Source organism: Eucalyptus grandis, chromosome 6 (assembly GCF_016545825.1).
Source record: "Eucalyptus grandis isolate ANBG69807.140 chromosome 6, ASM1654582v1, whole genome shotgun sequence".
In the NCBI taxonomy this organism is placed as follows: domain Eukaryota; kingdom Viridiplantae; phylum Streptophyta; class Magnoliopsida; order Myrtales; family Myrtaceae; genus Eucalyptus; species Eucalyptus grandis.
In genome coordinates, this window is record NC_052617.1 from 18140200 (window position 1) to 18148924 (window position 8725).

Sequence of the window (8725 nt, forward strand, 5' to 3'; positions counted from 1 at the left end):
AAACCGTAATTCGCGCAAACCCGTCTCACATGCACCGTTAGATAAGATGAATTCCACCCGATCCCATCCTATCCAACGATTAGATGTGAACTGGGTTCACGTGTTCCCGGTTTCGATGAAAGATTTTTCCTTTTTGCCTGTTCTTGTCTGGGTCTTCATTTTTAATTTCGCTGAAACCGACCTTGATAAGAAACCATGATGCCCTCGACTGTTGAGGGTCTGATTTGAGTTTTATATTTGATGCCGCCTCGAATTCATCAAAACCGACCATCCAATCTCCTGACTTCGCCCCGAATAATGTCCGGCTTTTTGCTGTATATAAAGGGGCTCGTCACTTAGGGTCGTCGCTTAGGCTCGTGATCACGCTCTTGCTCGCTCTTTTCACTGTGTGATTAACTACAGCTCTCAAAACTTCTTTGTGAAGATGACTTCCACTTTCTCAAAGGCTGATGATAACGGCATCCCCGTCGCCCACGGCAAGCGCATCCCCGGCGAGGTCGAAGAAGAAGAAGAAGAAGAAGCAGAAGAAACTACTGCTGACAACTTGGCTGTCACCACCCATGTGTACATAAAGCCTACTCACTCGTCACAGGTGCTGGACAGGGACGCGGTGCTGCGCCGAATCCGGCTGCGCAAGGCCATGAACGGATTCCGATCGTCGCTGCAATCCCTCTTCGGCTCCTCTCCAGGGGCTCCCGCCACAGCCAAGAAGACGAAGAAAGCCTCTGTCACCAGTGGCAACACCAAGCGGTGGATCGACGACGCCTTTGCTGCACCATAGCGATTGCAATTTGGCTTGTTCTGTTTAGTAGACTAGCGGGAGTGAAAAAAAAAAGAAAAATGTACTCCCTCTTGGAGCTTCGGCTCATGTATACTTGTAGTTCCTTTTCATTTTTCACCATCACACTTAAATGACCAAACTTTTTCATTTTGCTCATTCAAAGGGAGAAACATGCCTGTTCGGTCGCAGTAATGTGTTTTTGCTTCGTGCGGAATCCCGAGAACAAAGTGCTCGGAATATATTCGTTCGAAGTTGCTTTCTCGGAGGACGATTGAGACATGTTTGAGCGAGAGAGAGAGTCCGATAGCACGAGACTCGCACAAAGATTCTTGCATTTCTATACCGTACTTTGTGTGCTTCGAGTCGTGCATGGTCCATTATCGCTGTACGATTGAATTGGACTCTCGAGAGTTATTTTTGTTTGCATATATTCGATTATGAGACACCATTTATTCAAAACTTCTTCATCAAGAAAAGAATTTAACCGATTGTTGGGTAAACTAAGCTTTCATGCTCACGTATTCACGACCAAGACAGATTCTGGATTCCATTTGAAAAGCATATCAAGAGTTTAAGATATTTTTAAGAGAAATGATTGAGTGATGGTTTTTAATTTACTATTAAAATAATAATCTATTTTTTATAACAAAAAATCAAATAATTAATAATTAGAAATTGTTATGGAGTTTACTATTTCAAGAATTTGTTAGTCACAATAAATTGTTATTTTTCAAAATAGCCCAAAGATTTGTTATGCTAACAAAGCCTAAAAAAGTTCAAGTTGATCACACATCTATTGTTATATAAAAGAGAAAGTTTCCATCTCTAATATGAGTAGTTATTGTTGTCGTCATAGTTGTTGTTGTTTCTGTATTAGAAAATTGGATCTTGTATTCTGGGGCAGGATATTGAATGGACACGGGAAAGGTCGAAACAAAAAATTGATCTGACTAGGGAAGGATTAGTCCAAGCAAATGTACATTATCTTCAAATTATTTGGCAGCTAAAAAGCATTGTTTGTCTCTGCAATGTCAAAGTTCAAGATGAGAAAATATGAGGAAGAAAGAAATATGAAGTTTCTATATATATTTCAGTATTTGGATAAAGTGCATATTTATAGGTTTTATTGTATAATAATATAAGGTAATATATGAATCAAGGATATGCTTTATCAAAGGGAGATCCATGTGCAATCCTAAAAGATACAAAAAATCAAGATAAGCATGCTAATTATCTCTAATGGAGGAAAATTTCCTAGAGAGATACCTTTGATGATTCTAAAGACCCGTTAGAGAATAATGAACCTACCATCTTCCATTACATTGGCCACCATTTCCAATTACAAAGAAACATTTCGACTTTTGTGCTTCCCTGCCATATTTTCTTATTGGCAATAATGTCTCCCCAACTTTCCTTGTTTGTATGCCTTTGCAGGCCATAAATTGGTGAATCAAGAACATTATTTACTCACCAACCAAAAGAGAGGGAGAGAGAAAGAGAGAGACACTATTTGCTTTCCTATCTATCTTTTTGGGGAAAAATGTTAAAAAAAGTCATAAACATTTTGTATTTGTGCCAATTTAGTCCTAAACCTTTTTTTAGTGCCAATATAGTCCTAAACATTTTTACATTGTACCAATTTAGTCATTTATAGCCAATTTTGATCGGATTTTGCTAACTGACTACCAGCCGACTGATATAGCCCCATCAGCGCTAACGTGGACAACTTTTAATAATATTTTTAATTTTTAATTTTTTTTTCTTTTTATTTTTTCCTTATCCTCCTCCTTCCAACTGATTGCCAGACCTCGACGACCAACCAAAGGCAACGGTCGGCGAGGTTGACCTTGACCTTGCCAGCCCACCTCGCCAATGGCCAAGAGGGCAGCCTCGTGCTGGGTGGCGAGGCTTGCCCTCGTCAAATCTGGCGAGGATCGAGCCTCGCCCATGGTCAGCAAGGCTCGCTTGCCCAGCGCAAGGCTACCCTCGAGGCCTAGGTCAACGAGGCTCACCCTCCCAGATCTGGCGAGGGCCAAGCCTCGCCCATGGTAGCGCCGGGCGAGCAAGCCTCGCCGGCCATGGGCGAGGCTCGACCCTTGTCAGATTCGGCGAGGGCGAGCCTCACTGCCCAATGCAAGGCTGCCCTCACGGCCACTGGCGAGGTGGCCGACAAGGTTGACTTCGCCGGCTGTCGCCTCTGGCCGATTGCCGAGGTCCAACGATCGGCTGGAGGAAAGAGGAGGAGAAGGACAAAAGAAAAATTCAAAAAAATTCAAAAATTCAAAAATTCAAAAATATTATTAAAAATTGTCTACGTTAGCGCCAATGATGATACGTCAACCGGTTGGCATACAGTCAACAAAATTTGGCCAAAATTGATCAAAAATGACTAAATTGACACAACGTTAAAATGTTTATGACTAAATTGGCACCAAAAAAAAGTTTAGAACTTTTTTAACACTTCTCCCTATCTTTTTGTGTTTCCTATCTATTGAGTGATTTTAAACCTCTCTCACTTCAAAAGCTAGTTCAAAAAGTAAGATTTTTCCTCACACTTATAAACTGATCACCAATCATTTCCACAGTAGATATGGGACAAGTTGAACAAACTTCACCTCACACATCATACCTTAAGTCGAAGCCACAATTAGGGGTAAGCACAATCTCAGTGATCGATTCCCACTTTGGAATCGGAAACCACCCATTAAGGATTGATTATGAAAAATTGAAATCAAGACTCACCCATTGGTTCCATGAATCCAACTAGGAACCGAACTGCTAGTTCAGTTCGATTTTCGGGTGAATCCATGAAACTGATCCCTAATCCCTACAAAGCTTGTTCAGTCTTATATTCAAGTTGAATTTGCGAGCCATTTATTTTGATTAAGAATTGAAAACTATAAGGTAAAACGAATAAACAAGACTTGTTAGCTAAAAACTTGATTTCTTCGAAGGTCAAGGTATAGTCCTCTTAAGGTTTCCCAACACCAAAAATATGTGGAGAATTAAACTCCACGTTAAAAGTCCTAACCTCCACAGAAGTTAAAATATTAATCACTTGATTCATCTTTTTTCATTGTCAACTTAATTTAATCATGAGACTGGCTAAAGAGAGATCTAATTATACTCTTAAAACCAACCGTTAGCTTTTATGAACATCTCCAATCAGTTCTCTCCTTCCTCTATGTTTGTTTATTTTGTTTCGGTTGAGAAAGTAAATAAATGGATTATTATAATAAAATAAAAAGTAGGATATTAATCCTATGACATACCCAAGAGACAAAATTAGTCAATAATGTCTAATAACTACATATATGCATAGATGTACATATATATTTGGTCAAAAAATTATAAAATAATTAAGTAACTAAGATAAAATTTCTTTTTAAACATATCTGAGTGAGTGGGTAGGTGGTTCCACGACCAAAACCAAGATTTGGACCGATACTCACTGGTTCCACTAAATCAAAACCAGGAAATGAACCGGCCTCTATGGAAACCGTCAATTCCGGTCTGGTCTAGTTTGGTTCCTAACGGTCCGAATGGTTCTCGGTTTTTTGCACACCCCTAGCCATAATAACCTATAACTCTTTTGTGTAACTATTGGTTCCAAACCTGTTTGCAAGTCAAGCACTAATACTTTGAACCTCTTTTATCACGAGCTTGACTATGGCTAGTCGCCATGGCCTTTGACCAACCAAGAAAGAAGCAAAAAGGGCCCGGGGGGGAGGGAAAGAAAGGAATATATTGAAATAAATATAATTAAAAATAATATGAAAAAATTAAATTCTTTTTAATAATTAAAAATATTTAAAAGTTTGATTTTTAAAAAATATATATTTTTTGTAAGAATAAACGTTTCATTAACTAAAGACCCAAGCTCGAGCGCCAAGGACTTGTGCAAGGCCTTTATGGACCTAATATTAGGTGCTAAAGCATCGAATATGGGCACCACGGGTTTGGGCCTAGCCTTGATGGACCCAGCTCTAGCCATTAGAGACCTAATCTTGAATGCGTGGACTCGGGAAGCAACATAAAGTTTTCGTGCTTAAGCATAGAGTTTCGATCTAAGTACCAATATTTAGTCATATTTTGAAAAATATTTTTCAGTTTTTTCAAAGAAATAATTATTTTCCTGAATTTAAGTTTTGGGAAAACCTTTTGACTCATTTTTCTAAGCGAACTAAATGCCGGAAAATGAGGAAAATGTTTTCCACGAAACAAATGGACCTAAGACTGATAAATTGTTTCCCAGAAGAAAGAAAACAGAAACTTGAAGCCTTCAAGCTCACTCACAATTGAGAAGTCAACGTGGAAAGTAACTTGGAAGCTAGAATTTCCTTATTTACATCCATGAACAGCTCTTAACTTATCCTAATTACTTGGTCAAACTTTGTTCAAGCTTCATTAAATTAATTCATTCGACAACACTAACACTTGATCAAGCGGTTACCAACAATTTACATGCTTATTAAAAACATTTTGCATAAAGGATACTAACACATATTTATATAATATATATAGGAATAATTGTTCGGCCCAAATTTCCTGTATTGTAGGTCTATCTCACATATCGGCATACTTCAATACAAAAAATGTGGCAAGATGCATATGGGCCTTTCTCGGGAAAAGTGTTAAAAAAGTCATAAATATTTTGTATTTATGCTAATTTAATCATAAACCTTTTGTTGGTGCTAATTTAGTTTTAAACATTTTCACTTTGTGCCAATTCAGTCCTTTCTGGTTAATTTTGGCCCAATTTGTTGATTGGGCGTCAGTCGATTGACGTAGCATGATCGACGCAAATGTGTACAACTTTTAATAAAATTTTAACATTTTTGAGTTTTTATTCTTTTTCTTTTTTCCCTCTCCTCCTTCCTCTAGGTTCGGCGACCGACCAAAGGCGACACCTAGCAAGGTCGAGGTCAACCTCATTGGCCTCTACCAAGCCCCAACAGCCACCGGCGAGGGCTCAAGCCCTCACTAGTGGCCATGAGGGCGGCCTCGCGTTGGGCAGTGAGGCTCGCCCTCGCCCAACCTTTAGTGAGGGCTTAGCCGCAAAGGCGACCTCATGCCAAGCAGGCGAGGCTCACCCTCGCTAGATCGAGTGAGCCTCACCGCCTAGCAAGGCTGCCCTCATAGCCACTAGCGAGGGCTGGCCAACGAGGTCAAGGTCGACTTCATCGGCTGTCGCCTCTAGTTGGTCGCCGAGGTCCAGCAACTGGCTAAAGGAAGGAGAAGGAGAAAGAAAAAATTCAAAATTCAAAAATTAAAATTCAAAAAAATTAAAATGTTATTAAAAATTGTTCACGTCAACACCAATTATGCCATGTCAGTCGACCGGCATCTAGTTAGCAAAATTCGGCCAAAATTAGCCAGAAATAACTTAATTGTTACCAAATAAAAATATTTAGGACTAAATTAGCACCAAGAAAAGGTTTAGCACTAAATTGGCACAAATACAAAAAGTTTATGACTTTTTTAAGACTTTTCCTAGCCTTTCTCCGAAATGGACCAAAAATTTTTAAGATACTCTTGATTTTGTGTGGTTGTGCTTGTGCTTGTGCCGTTAAGCAAAAGTTTGTGTTGTTTTAGTACGTTCTTGTCTAAGGATGCAATTGTCGTTGTAGACCCTTAAACCATTTTTCACGAAAGAAGACTGTGTCATGTCATATCTACTCTAAAAAGGTACTTAGTATATCGACTGATTTTAATATGTTTAGCGTTATTTTATATAGAACTCAATATGTAGTCGTTTGTAAAAATCGAAAGGTTAGAGAAATATATCCGGAAATAATTGAAATATCATCACAATCCAGAAAACAAAAATCCGATTCAAAAGTTTTCTTTTTGCTTAGGAGTCGAGTCATATATATGGACGAGTGGAGTGTTGGAAAAGCCGAATGGAATATAACTAAGGGAGCCCTATGAAAACGACGTTGTGGAATGAGTGTTCAACTTCCAATTATTATAAAGCAATTATACTTGGAAAGGATCCAAGACGAGGAACACAAAAGTGGAACAAACAACTTTGTCTAGCCAAACACGCCTCTTCTTTCTTCTTCTCTCTTTTCATTTTTCTTTTTTTTTTAAGACGGCAATGACACGAGACTTTTTTCTTCTTAAATGGTTCGAGTACATATGAGTCCAATACATCCAACTCTCTAGAATGGAAAAATTGTCCAATAAGTTAAAAACACATTGTACGTTAGTCAATTTAGTGCTAACCTTTGTCAATTGAACTTGTTGCCAATTGAATATATCTAGTAAATTTTAGCTAGAAACTACCCACGAAGACATTGGCCATGGATTCGATTGGTAAAATGTGAAAAAATTTAGAATTCAATTAATAAAATTTAAAAATTTAATACTAAATTGATAAAAATATAATAAGTTTATCTTTTGAATAATCTTTTCTCTTTAATATAGATGAGTGAGTCTTGCGTAAGACCTACGTGATTTAAGAATCAGAATGCACTAGACTAACATTCATTGGGTGCATTAAAAAGTTCTCCCCTTGACCGGGTCCTCGAAGCCTTTGCTGGTCAATATCAAAGCTAAAGCCCCCACACAAACGGGGAGCACTGAAGACTTAGGTCAAACGTGGTTTTTCATATTGACGTGAGAATGGACGTACGTCATGAGACCGATCGTATGACGTTTCTAGCAAAATCCATTTTCTTCGTTGTACCACTTCACAAGCGAAAATCCCACAGAAAAAAAAAGGGGGGAGGAAAAAGAGAGAAAGGAGGAGTAACCCGATCGATTCAAACAAATTTTTTTGGCCCACATGTTAAATTCTTGTTTTTCATCAGATCAACCTGTTAAATTCAGAAGATAAGAGCTCCGAGATATATCAACTTAATATGATTTCAATACGCTAATTGCTTATCTTAGCCAACGGAAAAAACAAAAAAAAAACTGCCGTTTAATGAATATGTTCTTTTTTTGAAGTACCTAGAACCCTCTTCAACCTCCACTCAATTTTAAAAATATATATAAAAACCAAAAATTATCTAAATATGTAACTGTAAAACCCAAACCCTTGCTTTTTCTATAACTTTCCCCATTACGGCTACAGTCGCTACCACTGTCCTTGCTTTATATAAAAGTATGAACATGTTCTTCGTCGTCGTCCAAGTCGTCCGACCTTGATTGGGGTTTGACAGGTCAAGTTTTGCCGAGATTCAGGTCGCCAAGAGGCCCAAAATTAGCGGTGGTGGTACCGTGGTGGCGGAGGGGACCGCGAGCCTCGTCGCTCTGGTGCAATGGGGCTTGGTGTTGCGGCTGAGAAAGAGAGTGGGAGGAAAGTTGCTAGGATTAAGGTTTTTGTGAATTTAGGATGGATTGGGATTGAAAAAGTGGTAGGGGTTATCTTTAAGCAGAAATGAAAAATGTGTAAATGAAACCGCAAGGCAAGCTTATTTCAAACTTAACTTTTTACGTCTTGACAATATAATCAAAGTATCAGGTATTAGGTTTTTTTTATTGGCAAAAATGAAGCAGTGATTATCTATAAATGATGCAAAGTCATCTTTAATGAAAATGAGAGATTTTATGAAAATATTATCGGTTAATTTTTTAAACGAAGGCCTTATTCAGGGGAAAAGTACAAGGAGGAGGAAAAAATGCACCGCCCTTTTTAAAAAGGGGCAAAAGAATGTTGAAACGATTTGGACTCCCGATCCATTGGGGGCAGAAAATCAAAAAAAGGGCAAAGACGATGACGTCGTGTCCGAAGTGACCGGTCATTATTGGGTAACGGCGAGGTTACTGCGTGGTTAGCTTCATCTAGAAACCCTCCCATACAAAATACTCCTCATTCTCGATGCATATGTCATGTTTAATATTGATGGGTTATTTTATATTTTTCCATTCATCTCTTGTTTAATATTTTCTCAAGAATAAGAATGAAGGAGGAGGGGGAAGGGTTCGAAATGACAG